The 15312-nt window shown below is 43.0% G+C and overlaps 1 protein-coding gene across 8 annotated transcripts in view; it reads right to left on the reverse strand.

The window, feature by feature from the left end:
• LOC121272259 (GRB10-interacting GYF protein 2-like) overlaps positions 1 to 15312 on the reverse strand; it is a 92360-nt gene that overhangs the window by 61511 nt on the left and 15537 nt on the right. For all 8 annotated transcript variants that reach the window (XM_041178793.1, XM_041178792.1, XM_041178796.1 and 5 more), the window contains 2 exons: positions 10753 to 10829; positions 6693 to 6830 (listed from right to left, as the gene is read on the reverse strand). The gene's annotated coding sequence lies outside the window, so the exon portion shown is untranslated. The remainder of the gene's footprint in view (positions 1 to 6692; positions 6831 to 10752; positions 10830 to 15312) is intronic.

Raw genomic sequence — 15312 nt, forward strand, 5'->3', positions numbered from 1 at the left:
TGTTGCCAGACATACGGTTTTATGATATGTAGCAATTTTGACCTCACTGCGCCAAATCAACTCTCATATGCTGTTTTAAGAATACTTAGCTCATACTGCTGTATTCTGGGCATTGGGATTCCAGGGGGTGGTGGGGGGTGGGCAGAGAAAGGGGAGAGTAAATTGACCAACTCCATCTTGAATATGTATAAATGTTAAAAAGGCCAACTCTTACCCAAGGGCAAGGGACATACTTGACCATCTTGACCTCTCGCGGCTTTACCAATTAAAGAATCTAGGGGTCATACTTAACATGCTGTTTTGTAATTCACATTAAATAGAATGAGCAGCACGGCTGTCCTTCAAAGTTTATTTTAATCTTTCCAAGATTTACCAATTATGGACAAAAAAGGTTTACTGGCAAAATGATTTCCTTAGAATGGGGCAATAATCTTACTGGGAACGGCAATAATGAGTGGACACGGAAACATGCTTAATATATCTCAAAATGAATTTTGCCATGAATCATGAACTCTTGGAAATCTTACGCAATTCTTCAAAAACCCCTGCCAGCAAAATCTGGCCAATTCCAATTTTTAACAGCGATCATTTGTTTTTCTTTACAACATGTCAGATACACACGTACCCACACACCACTTTCTACCACAACTAAGTAATGATTCATACTAGAGTTTAAAATCTCATGAAAATCAGTAACCAGGCAGTAGGACCCCAGCACATAGCTGCATTGTCACCAATTTGAAAATGGGGAGAGATATGGAGGTGATAACAGTAAACAAGATATTCAACTTGGACTGTGAGCACAGGACAAGAGGACACAAGTACAACATTCGCAAGCTTTGAGATAAGAAGTAACACTGGTCTTCCTCCTCCCCGTGAGATAGGGAACCTGTAGAGTGGATTCTAAAATAAAAAAGGTTGCTGATTTGGGATCATATGCCCATTTTTTAAAAGCAGCTAAATGAATATTGCTCAAGTATTTATGACACTGCTTGGTTTTTTTTAATCCCCGTAAGAAGGAGCTATGGCTTCTTTAAAGAGGAGCACAACTACTGATGGCTGGAGAGTCCATGATGGAATAAGCGTGGAGCTTTCTATATGAGACAGGCTTGATGTGTGAATGGATTTTTTATTTCCTCAGGTTTCGCTTCCCAGCTGAACGATCTCAGCTTTAATACCATACACCTGCTCTTCGTGTTGTCACCAACTCCCTCATCCTTCAGGATTCTGCCTTCACTATTTACTAGACTGAATCCTCAAGTACTTCCTGCTGGCCCCCATTTCATGTGCTCTCACTTGTCTGCAGCTATTCTGTGGACCAGCTCCCACATCCTGCACCAATTCAGTGGATTTGCTGTTTACCATCTGTGGTCTCTATTACTCTTGGTCCCAGAGTTTCACTTCCACTGCTTATCGCTCCTTTGCTGGTGTCAACATCTAATACCATTATACACCTCCACTGGACTGCTGGATCAATCACTGCTTGCCCTCCTCTCCCTTCCCATTTCCACAGGACAGCTTCCAGCAACAAACTACTAACATACTGGTGATAGTACACCCCAACATTAGATGAACCAAAAGACAATCCAGTGGGCTGCTTCCCAAACTTTTCCCCACTGTGAAGCTTCATGATTGCCGTGATCCCGGTATGAAAGCCTGGGGGGAGAGAAGGAGTGTGTGTATGTGTGTCTGGACTACAGCTCTCAGAGCGTGGTGAGGGTCTGAGACAGCAGGGGTGGCGGCCAGATCTCCAGGAATTGAGGGGGATTTTTCAGAGGGGTGGGGAGTTCTAAGGGTGGGGCTGTTGTATGGTCAGGAAGGAGATTTGTGGGACCAGAGGGGTAGTGAGTATGAATCGGGGAGGGGGGACTTGTGAGAGTGATGGGGGTTTGGAGAACAGGCAACAATGTTTCTTTTCCACTTTGTTTTGCAAGCTCTGTTGGAAGTAGCGATCAGGCCTCAGCCAATTTCATTAGGCGACACCTGATGGACCAAAGCAGGAAAAAATAATTGGACGTGCGCACGTCAAGCGGCCTCGGAGCCAATCCCAGAGCTGCCCCATCTCAGGAATCTCCGCTCCACAGTCAACAGTGCTGCCATGGAGGAAAGGGAGCTTGCGACCTCAATTGCTCTTCCCTGGTGATCTGGTGATACAGGTATAGTGGACAAGATCCCAACCACACTGCACTGAACTGACATCCAACACAGCCCAAGCACCTCCTTAGAAATCACTAAATATTTATCACACCATTAAAGATTATAAAAGTCACTTTTTTTTTTAAATTGTCAATTTAATAATTTGGGTTTTTCAAGTTTTACTTTTAGTGTTATCCAAGGTCAACAGAAGCTTCCAGAGGTGCAGTGCCTAAAATGGATTGTAGGGGGCAAACAGGTTTTGTACAAGCAAGGCATAACTTCCGTCCTTTTCTATTGCAGATGACTTAAAATAAAGGCCAGCATTCCATTAGTTTTTTGGTACCTGTCTATGAGCTGTTAATGATGCATGAACCTTGTTTAGCCCTCCTAATGTGCTCACAAAAAAAAGGGCGTGCTAAATGAAAATGTGATGAATGGAAATCACTTTCCCATATGAAAGCATGCAATAAAAGGAGAGTTATGTGCCTAACCTGTAAATTTTAGATTAAAAACCTATTTTGATGCATTAATTTAATGTATTTTATACAGAGCATTTACAGTACAGCACAAATTTCAAGGAATGCTAAATGAAATGTTAAATCTTCCACAGAACAATGTTAAGCTGGTGTCATCACCGAATACAGTAGCAGTGGTGTGCTCCTTGACATATGCCCAGCGATGATTTACCAATGTGGTTCTTGACACGTGCATACTTATCGCGCTAAAGCGAAAATAGAGGCCATGGCCTGCAGTGATACGTGGTTAGGTTCTCCATTTTTAAAGCCAATTTAAAACAAAAATATGTTAACAGATTGTGGCATTAATGTAGGATTTATTTGGACACTTGGCTCTCCACAGTTCCAAGCTTCTCATTATTCATAGAGGTGCAGTCAAGCGAAGAGACAAACTATTATTTACAATACCATGGTGGGCTCACGAGCAGCCTCTCATTCTCCTCAAAATTATTGAAAATAAAATTATGCTTATTGTCGTGGCTCCAGCCACTTTAATGGTGGAAGAGTGCATGGGGGAACAGTTGTGATCTAGTTTCTTTTGTTAAAAAGATGATTTAGTGCGTGACCTGAATCAGCCTTTGATTGATGAAGTCTTCAGAAGAATTTCAGTGTGGTTACTGCACCAGTGCACAGCTGTCCTTGCTCCATCCCTAATCAGAGGTTAAAATGCAGCATTTGCTGCAGTACAGTGAGTACATTCCTCACAGCAGAAATAGATCTAAGGCCAGCAATGCTACCCAGATAAGTTCTCTATTTTTAAAACTGCTTCGAATCCAGGCCCCTGAAAAGTAAAACTTTCTGTAGCACAGCCTTAGTTTCTCACCTTGCTGAAAATCTAGCTCAGGGATCATATCACTAGAGAAGGAAGTCATTCAGCCCACTGGGTCTGTGCTAGTTTTTTTTTAAGAGCAATCCACTTCATCTCACTCTCCAGAGCTTTGCCTATATCTCAGCATTTTTTTCTCTTTCAAGTATTTAATCAATTCCCCTTTGAAAGGAAATCTGTTTACTCGCTTGGTAGTACAGAACTTAATTGCTGAAAAGACATGTTGCTGAAGCTTTTCATCTTGCATTCGTCAGGAGACAAATGCAAGAAAATACCAAATTCCAAAGAATCACAACCAAGCAACCAGCACCCCTTTCTCCTGTGGTATAAATTGGTTGAGATTGTTTGAAATTTGGCATTCTTGCATTTGGCCTGATGAGTGCAAGATGAAAAGCTTCAACATCATGTCTCTCTTTTCAGCAAGATTCAAATCTGATTACATTACCCCATCAGGCAGTGAATTTCAAATCCTAATCGTTCTGTATGAAAATGCTTTCTCTCAATTTGCCACTGGTTCTTTTTCCAATCATCTCTGGCTTTCGACCCATGAGTCACTAGAAACAGGTTTCTCTTTTATTTATTCTCAATAAGCTCATGATTTTAAACATCTCTTGTCAAATCTCCCCATAGCCTTCCCTGCTACTAGGTGAACAGCCCCAGATGCACACACATTTGGAATGTCAGTTCGTGTGCTGACCTCATGCATAAAATTGCTGGGTTTTTCCTCGACTTTAGGAGGGAAGTTTTTTTTTTAAAAAGCAGGTTCACCAGGCATAGAACGTCTGGAAGCTTAGCAGCACAGCAGTTTAAAGCTTATTTTAATGAAGCAGCGAGCTCTGGCATCTTAAAGCACATCCTCAGCACCCAACTAAATGATGAAATTCAGAGTCCTTTAAGGATTTCAGGATTTTTTATTTTTTAAATATGGGCAAAAGGGAAAAAGGTGAACTACAGACAAAATTTTAAAAATACAAGATATAATTTTTCTAGAAACACAGTGCCACAAAATGATGTGTCAGAAACTGAGCAAGTGGCAAAATACTGAGAGTCAGGTACAAGGAATAAAACTACTTTGCTGCAGCCCAAGCCACATTTTAAAAAGGAAATATTTTACGTTTACATAATTTCTCTTAGGACATGCCAAATTTCTTCAGAAACAATGCATTAGTTTAAAATGAAATCTCTTATAATAGCAAATGCTGCAGCCATCATGCAGCAGCAATACTGCAGGAACAGCAGTGAGGTGAATGGCCAGGTTACCGTAAACCTGTTTTCGGTTGAGGTGATTCAGGGAAGTCAATCAGGACACTGGGATAACCTCTTGTTCTTCTGATAGTGCCATGGGATCTTTCTTGACTCAACATCTCATTTTAAAAATGGAAACTCCAACATAACAGCACTCCTTCAGTACTACATTGTGACAGCTTAGATTATGAGAATGGCGTTAGAAACTTCAACCTTCTGACTCGGATAAGATTCTAAGCTGACAAAGCTTTCATTCGGTGCCACTCAAAATAGCCAGTTTTTCGGGTGCCTTGGTTCAGTTGGTAGTAGTCAGAAAGTCATGGGTTCAAGTCCCACTTGCACACAGTCATGGCTCACATTCCAGTGCAGTATTGAGGGAAGACCACACTGTCAGAGGTGCTGCCTTTCATGAAAGACATTGAACTGGAAGCCCCAGGAGTCCTCTCGGGTGGGCATAAAAAAAATCTCCAGGAACAATGGAGGGGGGAATGGGTGGCTCCTTATGGCCTGGCCAACAATTACTCTTCAGCCAACATCGATTATATGTTCAGTTATCGCGCTGTTTGAGGGAACTCGCTTTGCACAATTTGGCTGCTGGGATTCCTACATTCCAATAGTAACATTTTGTTGGTAATGAAGTGCTTTGGAACCTCCGGAAGTTCTGAAAGGTGCTTCATTAATGCAAGTTCTCTATCTTCATGCAGTATTGCTTATTACTCATACCATTTTTTAAAAATTGAAGAAATCCATCTACAGGAAACATCAGCTCTTCTCATTCCCTTCCCTTACCCAAGGTCTTTTAATACTCATATGAAAAACTGTAAAGTCACACAAGACAAGGTCTTACATGTTCACAGCATAAGTAATGCTCAGGTTACCAGTTTTTTTTTGGGGGGGTGGGGTGGGATTTCTTTAAACTCTCAGGAGGCAAGTTATCCTTCGCCACACTGCAGTTTAGCACTGTATTGGGGAACTGTGCACTGTCAAAGGTTCCACATTTCAGACAATTGCTGAACATCCAGGAGCTGTCTGCCTGTTGTGCGGATGTTAAAAATTCTGTTCTACTTTCCAAAGGGAAGCGAGGTGTTCTCCTTACATCTTTCCCCACCAAATACCACCAGAAATAAAAGTTGACTAGTTGAGCATAATGCTCAAAATTTAAGTGAGCAGCAAACAGAACTGGAGCTCAGCACTAGGGAATTCTCAAATAGGAAATGGATACAGTCCAAAAATACATTTTTACAACAAAAAGTGCATCACAAAAATTGCTGTGGATAAATAAAACTTAAAGCTAAAAAAACGGGAGGCACCTGACAAATGAGACCAACACTGTTGAAGAAGCCAACTTTAATGTTTAACTTCTGCACAAGCCAGCCAATTCTCCTCTCAAAACTTACATACCAATGCTAATTCTACAAACCACAACACTTTTCTGTAGTGGGGGAAGAGGGTAGGCTTGCGGGGGTGGGTGCTAAAGAGATGGGTGGGAGCACACAGCGCTGGGGAAAATCACTTTCTCTAGATAAGACAACCTCTGAAGTCTCGAAAAATCCCTCCAAAAACAGGTGCCAACTTATATGCGGAGTATATAAGTGAACTGCTGACGTGGGTGGTGGTCATTTTGAAATGTTTGCTTGTGACTCGAACAGTGGGCATGTCTTAAACTCCTGTGCATCTTCGCAACGCAGTCAGTATCACTTACTTGACCCCTTGTGCCCAATTGTACGGTGCCGGTAAATAAAATATCAATTTGTGGGAAGAAATATTGAAGCTGACTAACGCGAGTGCAGCATGTTGTGGCCGAAAACGCAAAAACATGATTTTGGGGCCAGACAAATGAGCTTGTCTTGTCAACTTATATGCAATTTACCATACAAAGCAGGTTCTTCCCACTGCCGCAGCACCCCCTGCCCCCACCAAGAGCAAGTACAATATCCAGAAAATAATATAAACAGTAGAGTGTCACATACCTTGACCACAGGTCAGGTCCCCAACCTACAACCGGTGTTGGAGACTCCCCAAGATGTGTTGTTCTGAGTGGCTAACAAGAGATGAATTGGTCTGGTTGTAATCCCTTTATGGTTCACAAAGCCCTCTGGCTAACTTCACTGAAAAAAATGGACAAAGCTTCAATTAGAAATCTGACCATACTAGAAATTTACTTCTGGGATTGTGGGAACTGGGAATCTAGCCAATAAAGTCAATAACCATCCACTCCCCTTATAAGCTTGTCCTGTTTCCCCTTAAATGTATCCATACTATTCACTTCAACCATTCCCTGTGGTAGCAGGTTCCACATTCTCACCATTCTTTAGATAAAGAAACTTCTTCCCATTGGACACTCTCATTTTGATGGCCCTTGGTTATGCTCTTCCCCACAAGTGAAAATATCCTCTCTGCATCCATGCTATCAAAACCTTTCATCATTTTAAATCTTGGAACAGCAGACATTAAAGGCCCACACAGATTTATAAATGTCAAAAACTCAAAAAAGGAAAATTATACTCAATTCACCTAGAGGCAGGATAAAGCCCTTGAAAAGAAAAAAAAACTGAACCTGTTGAAAGACATGATTATACAGTACTTGCAAATAAGCATCTCTGCCAGTCAAAGACTGCTAATGATGACAAGTCAGTAATGGTTAGAAGCCCAGAGAAGGAAACATTCTGGAATCAAAACCAACCCACACTAAATGGTGCATCAGAGCATCTTAAAATAGACCATAGCTGGTGCACAAACATAACAAGCCAGAAGGTGGTGAGATTCAGTATTTGATCTGCTATCTCACAATGAACCAAGCTTTCAGCCTTGGTTACAACAGGACGATGCACCACTCTCAAGACCTGCTATGCAACTCCAAGCAATGCAATAGTGCAGTAGCACAGTGGTTAGGTTACTGATCCAATAATCCAGAATCCTGGGCTAATAATCTGAAAAGTTGCATTCAAAATAAATCCCAGCAAGGAAGCTGGGGAATTTAAATTCAGTTAATTAAACACATCTGGAATAAAAAGCTACTGTTTGTCGGAAAGATCTGCCTGGTTCACTAGCAGTCCAAGTCTAAATGTAGCAAGGCCTGGACAATATCCAGGCTTGGGCTGACATGTGGCAAGTAACATTCACGCCAGACAATGACCATCTCCAACAAGAGAATCTAACCATCATCCCTTGACATTCAATGATATTACCATCACTGAATCCCCCACTACCAACTGACCTGAAATTGAACTAGACTAACCATATAAATACTGTGGCTACAAGAGCAGGTCAGAGGCTAGGAACCCTGCAGTGAGTAACTCACCTCCAGGCTCCCCAAAGCCTGTCCACCATCTACAAGCCACAAGTTCGGAGTGTGATGGAATATTCTCCACTTGCCTGGATGAGTGCAGCTCCCAACACTCAAGAAGCTTGACACCATCCAGGACAAAGCAGCCTGCTTGATTGGTTCCCCATCCACAATCATTCACTCCCTCCAGCACCAACACACAGTGGCAGTGGTGTGTACCATGTACAAGGTGCATGGCAGGAACTCTCAAAGCTTCCCTAATCAGTACATTCCAAACCCACGATTGCTACCATCCAGAAGGACAAAGGTAGCAGACACATGGGAGCACCTGGAAGTCTCCAAGCCATTCACCATCCTGACTTGGAAACATATCACCGTTCCTTCACTGTCACTGGGTCAAAATCCTGGATCTTCCTTCCTAACAGCACTGTGGGTGTACCTACACCAAGTGGACTGCAGCAGTTCAAGCAGGCAGCTCACCACCTTCTCAAGGGGCAATTAATGCTGCCTTAGCCGGTGACACCTACATCCCACAAATTAATAAAAAACAGTAAGAGTCTGGAATGAGTCCATGCAACTGGAAATGCAGTATATACCACAGCTCTTGAGGAATGGAGAAGATGAGGAGCAGGGAAGGAGGGATTATGTACGAACCCAATATCACAATTTACACTGAAAAAAAAATTAAAACTTCAGCTCCCCAGCCAACAGAGTTAAGGATTTTACATAGGCAGCAGGCATGCATTTGAAGATTCAGAAGCACAAAGTTTGGGGACAGCCCCCGGAATCCCTTATTAAAATAGCAAGAACTAGAGCTTGAGGTGACGTCAACAGATACTCTGCAATCTGTTCGCTGTGTAAAATTATCTCAGCCTGGCACACGGCCACAGACTATTGTTTGCCTCATTTAATAAGAGCATAATCAAAAGGCAGAACTGGCTAACCAACTTAGTACAATGTATACAACCTTCTATTGCAGCCAGATTACTGACTGTATGGAAAAGAGCCAAAAAACATCAGCAACTCCTTTTTTTTTTAAACAAAGGATTGAAGTTTGGCCATTGAAACGGACCCATAGTTCACCCGCACCATGACTTACTACTGTCAGCAATCCTGTTGACCAGAGGCACCATCCAGAGAGGTCGTTAAAAATTAGACAGCAGACTCCTCCCAGAAACAGCTCAGGGAGTTTAACCCATGTGTAACTGAGAAAGCCTCAAATTCAAAGTGTGCTCTCTGCTGGGTCAGCTGATCTCAGCATAGGCACTAATTTTTGGGCGGGGGGGGGGGGTAGAGAGAAGAGAGGAGGAGGAATGCTGGGTAGGAGGCGGTGGGCATCAGAGTCTTGCCGAAACAGAACATGAGTTACAGCTTTCTCCCCAAGAGTCATGTAAGATTGACATATGGACAGCCACTTGGCAGAACAAAAGGTGGAAAGCACCCATTAAAATATAGTTCAGGGGAAACTGGTGTATAAAAAAACGCAATTCAACTCAATATCGCTCGTGCGCCTCCCATCAGCACACTGCATCCCCTCCTGCAGACTGTGCTATGGTGCACAAGGGAATGAATTCAACCAATTAAGTTATAAACAGCTTTGAGAACAAAATCCTTTCCTGCCGGCACTGAAACAGAAGCAGGGGGTGAAGATTAAGTTTGTATTCTTAATTCACTTTCACAAACTGCATTTGCATCAAATTCAGGGCCCAGTGAATGAAGATAGACATAGTTAAGGTGCAGTCAACTGACTCAGAACAAGTCTTATTAGGCTGGAGCATTGTGAAGCATGGGGGAAGCTTGAGGGACAATGTCTACCGATAATTTCACACGCTCGTAAGCATCACACCCTTTACACAATGCTGTACGCACCTATAGGAATTTATAAAGGAATCGCACGAGCAATATTGAGTTGAATTGCGTTTTTTTTACACCAGTTTCCCCTGAACTATATTTTAATGGGTGCTTTCCACCTTTTATTCTGCCAAGTGGCTGAGCAAATGTCAATCTTACATGACTCTTGAGGAGAAATGCAGCCCAATGAGACTGCCCCTGCCACATTTCCCCATGATATGCTGCACGACAAAATTTCTCTGCATTCCCCGTTTACCAATTTAAGTTAGAATGTGTGTCCCCTTGTTCATGTTTCTCCAAGCTGCTCTGCTAGTTCTAACACAAAAAATGCAAAAGTGACGAATCTTTGGAATCTTACCACACAACCATGCCAAAAAAAGCGTTTTACATACTTCCTTCTACTGGTCAATATTTTTATTATACAGTTGGTGTGAAGAATAGAGCTGCACCCTTCCCCAAATGGGAGAAGCCTTGCCGCTACCTCTGTTGCCTAAAGCTTCAGTGTAACAACTGGCTGAAGCTTTCAAGGAGAATTACTGCAGCTCTGAAGGACACCACTATAGCAGCTCCCACCATGCTAACCTTGGGCATCCCCACAATTTGATCAGTGAGTCAACACCTTGCACTTCTATAAATAATTTGAGCAGAGGGAAGGGGAGGAGATTAAAACTGCAAAGCAATTGTGTCACGAGATTGGAGAAGGACTATACCAAGAAACTTGGCACTATGTTGGAAGGAGAAGGGGCTGTGCTCCAAATGTTTAAACTAAATTTTTAAGGTTTATTTTCAGACAAATCTTCAGCTGAAGAGACCCTTCAGGAACAAAGTGTTGAACAGGAAAATATCAATTAGCTCTCTCCTTACAAGAGGGACAACATAAAATTTGTACTCACAGTTTCGCCCAGTAGCTCAGCTGGTTACACGGTCGCCTAGGATGGCAGTAGGGACACTACAATTGGTCTCAGCACCGCTAGTTGGGAGAAAAGAGAAAAAGAGAATTAGCAACAGGATATTAAGAAACTTTATGTTAGCAGATGTAAAGAATGAATGAAATTCTTGCATTTTGATAGCGCCTTTCACGACCATCAGATTTCTCATGCACTTTATAACCAACTTTTCACTGTTCCCATGTAGGAAACACAGCAACCAATTTGTACACAGTAAGTTCCCCCAAACAGCAGACAGCAAGGTGATAACAACCAGATAATTTGTTTTTTTTTTCTTATGTGGATTAAGGAATAAATATAAACCAGGACTCCAGGATTACCTCCCATACTCATCTTCAAAATAATGCCATGGGACTTTTTTTTACATCCACCCGAGGGGGCAGATAGGGCCTCAGTTTAATGTCTAATCAGAAAGATGGCACCTCTGACAGAGCAGGACTCCCACCAGTGTCAGCCCAGATTGTTTTAAAGTCGTGGACTTGAATCCAAGGCCTTCTACTTCAGAGGCAAAAGTGCTAACAAAAGTAAAATGGCTGATAAAAACAAAAAATTGCGGATGCTGGAAATCCAAAACAAAAACAGAATTACCTAGAAAAACTCAGCAGGTCTGGCAGCATCGGCGGAGAAGAAAAGAGTTGATGTTTCGCGTCCTCATGACCCTTCAACAGAACTAGGTGAATCCAAGGAAGGGGTGAAATATAAGCTGGTTTAAGGTGTGTGTGTGTGTGTGTGTGTGTGTGTGTTTGGAGGGGGGGGGGGGGTTTGGTGGGGGGAGAGAAGTGGGCTTCACTTCTCTCCCCCTACCCCACCCCACCCCCCAAACACACACACACACCTTAAACCAGCTTATATTTCACCCGTTCCTTGGATTCACCTAGTTCTGTTGAAGGGTCATGAGGACTCGAAACGTCAACTCTTTTCTTCTCCGCCAATGCTGCCAGACCTGCTGAGTTTTTCCAGGTAATTCTGTTTTTGTTGAGTAAAATGGCTGTGTCCATTTAAATGTAACATGGAGAAATGAGGGGGGAAAAATCCAAGGAGAACATAATTATAAAGTGTTGAAAAGGTAAGTCAGGAAGGCAGACAAGAATAGGGAACACAACTCAACAGTAAAACTTCAAAAGATTAGAGGGAACAGATACTTTGAAGTTATATCTTCAAAAGTGGGAGAACAAGTGATAACAGCCTGTTTTATAAATAAGTTCACTGAGCACAAAAGCTAAGAGATAATACAAAGCCTATAGAAATCGTTAGTTAGAATACTATGACCTGTTTTGATTGCCTTACTTTAGGCAGTATCAAGACAGTTCACAACATCCAGGAGAATTTTACTAGGATAATACCTGAGATGTGAGGCTACAGTTACCACGATGAGCTGAGAAGCTGGAGATCTCTTTACGAGAGCAAAAAGATTGGGTCAGGATTGGGTGGTCAAAATGGTGAGCAGTTTTAAAAAAGTAAAACAGGATAAACTATTCCTCATGGTGCATTGGTTTGGTAACAAGGTGGCAAAATTTATGTTCAAAAGAGTTGAGTTTTTTTAAAAATATGTAACAGATTGACTGCCCCAACTGAAAGTGGTGGGAGCAAACGCAAAATATACTCTAAAAAAAAACTAAACTTCTGAAAATAAAGTTGAAAAGTGAACGGATCGCTCTTTTGGAAATACAAATGTAACGGGCCAAATGCAAAACTGAGGCCACTGTTGATAACTAGCCATCTAAACATACCAATTGTAAGCAACAATAGGTTCTGGCTGAGGTGTGATGGTCCAACAGCTGAATAGCCTACTGACATTCAACCATGGTGAGCTGTCACTCGGGCAGGATAACGGAATGCAATTGACTCTTGTGCAATTATAACCCAGCGAGGAGCTGACTGGTGAGGAGGACAGGGGAGCAAGAAAACGAACTTGCTGCCAGCTGTCTGAAACAAGACTCTGCTGAAGATCATTCTGTTTCACTGCTGGCCAAGTACCAACCACGACGGCCATTCCCCAAAGTTAAAAATATACATAGGCCATGTAATTTCCTGATGAACCTGTCTGCATTGCTTTACGCCCATCAATCTTGAAGTGAAATTATCAGCTCTCAGCCCACGGCAATGTATCCTTGCCACAACAGCTGTCCATCCTCAACTTCCCAATATATACTGTAAAATAACATGCGCTCAAGTGATTACAACCTTGCAATCCCTGTGTTTAGTTGTTACAAGTTATGGCCTGCTTGAACACCCTGCTCAACACCCATGCTGCCACAGAAACTCTTGATAAAATTAACTGCAATGCCGTCACTTCCAGGCATCCATTGTTCTCTCAATAGCTTTTCACAACAGCTCGTGCGTGGTCAGAATCCTCCCCTGATTAATTTGATGAGTTGATCCAGTTCCTGGTTGCCTGAGCTCTCTCGGCCAGGAACTTCTTAGATTTTCACTCCCCAGCCTGCCCTACATTAACTGACCGCTATACTCCTGGACCAGAATTCCAGCACGCGTATGCAACTGGGCTTAACTGTGGTGCCTCCAGAGTGAAATAATCAAGTGACATTTGCCGTCTGCATTTACTCCCAAGAAACGGCCGCTGGTTGAGGTATGATCGGCTGCCGACATTTATGGATCTGTACCATAGGGAAAATGGGGACAGTCAAAAAAACAAATCCCCCTCCACCCCCACCACCTGCCCATAGTGCAAATGGCTCAGTTTGTAAATGCTGTGTGGCAATGCAACTGGTTGCATGAGTGAACACTGACTTCAGTGGATCCGAGCAAGGGAGTACAGCTGGGGTGCTACCAACGGCCTCAGAGCCCTAAACTAGAAGGGAAGAAAAAAGTTCAGCAAAGCTCCGCTGCACTCTGTTGGCACATGCACAAGTAGAGGTTATCAAATGAGGACAGTATTTGGTACCATCCTATCATGGTAAAACAGCATGTAACACCCATTGCATGGCATCACACATGAAGCATCACCATTAAGGCAAGGTATTAAAAATCAAAGTGCACACAGAACCATATAACATAACTCACAGTTAACATAAAAGGAAGATGGTGGCATAGTGGTAATGTCGCTGGACTAGTAATCCAGAAGCCCAGGCTAATGTTCTGGGGACATGGGCTCGAATTCCACCACAGCAGCTGGTAGACTTTAAATTCAGTTAACAAATCTGGAATTAAAAGGCTAGTCTCAGTAATAGAGACCATGAAACCATTGTTGATTGTTGCAAAAACCAATCTGGTTCACTAACGTCCTTTAGGGAAGGAAATCTGTTGTCCTCACGTGGTCTGGCCTACATGTGACTCCAGATCCACATAAATGTGGTTGACTCTTAAATACCCTATGAAACGATCTAGCAAGTGACTCAGTTGTATCAAACCATTACAAAGTCTACAAAAAGAAATTAGGCGATCACCCAGTATGAACCCAGACACCAGAAACGACCATGGCAAACTCAGGCCTGCCAACCATGCAAAGTCCTCCTTACTAACATCTGGGGATGTGTGTCAAAATTGTGAGAACTGTCTCTCGGACGAGTCAAGCAACAGTTCAACATAGCCATGCTCACGGAATCATATCTTAATGTCCAGACACCACTATCACCATCGCTGGGTACATCCTGCCCCAATGATAGGGGTAGACCCACCAGAGATGGCAGCGGAGTCAGGAGGGAGTTACCCTGGGAGTCCTCAACATCGACTCTAGGCCCCATGAGGTCACATGAGATCAAGTCAAACATAGGCTAGGACACTTCATAATTATCATCTTATCCACTTGATTGGCATCCCATTCATGAACATCCACACCCTCCATCACCGACGCACAGTGGCAGCAGTGTGTACCATCTACAAAAAGCACTGAGGGAACTCAACAAGCCTCCTTAGACAGCACCTTCCAAACCCACAACTGCTACCATTTAGAATACAAAGGCAGCAGACACATGGAATGCCACCACCTGGAAGTTCTCCTCCAAGCCACTCACCATCCTGACTTGGAAATATATCATTGTTTCTTCACTGTCGCTGAGTCAAAATCCTGGAACACCCTCCTTGACATTACTTTGGGTGTACTACACCCCATGGAATGAGGCAGTTCAAGGGAGCAGCACCTTCTCAAGGGCAATTAGGGATAGGCAATAAATGCTGGCTTAGCCAGCAATGTCCACATCCCATGAATGAATAAAAAACCAACACCACCCCCCTCAGCTAATGAATCAGTACTCCATGTAGAACACCACTTGGAACAAGCACTGAGGGTGGCAAGGCGCAGAATCTGGGTGGGGGACTTCAATATCCATCACCAAGGGTGGCTCGGTAGCACCACTACTGACCAAGTCCAAAAGGCTGCTAGACTGGGTCTGCAGGTGGCAGTGAGGGAGCCAAGAAGGAAAAGCCTACTTGAACTTTTCTTCTAGCCTTTTGCAGGTGCATCTGGCCATGACAGCATCAGTAGGAGGGACCGCCGCACAGTCCGTGTGGAAACAAAGTCCAACCTTCACATTCAGGACACTCTCCAGT

Source organism: Carcharodon carcharias, chromosome 33 (genome assembly GCF_017639515.1).
Source record: "Carcharodon carcharias isolate sCarCar2 chromosome 33, sCarCar2.pri, whole genome shotgun sequence".
In the NCBI taxonomy this organism is placed as follows: Eukaryota; Metazoa; Chordata; class Chondrichthyes; order Lamniformes; family Lamnidae; genus Carcharodon; species Carcharodon carcharias.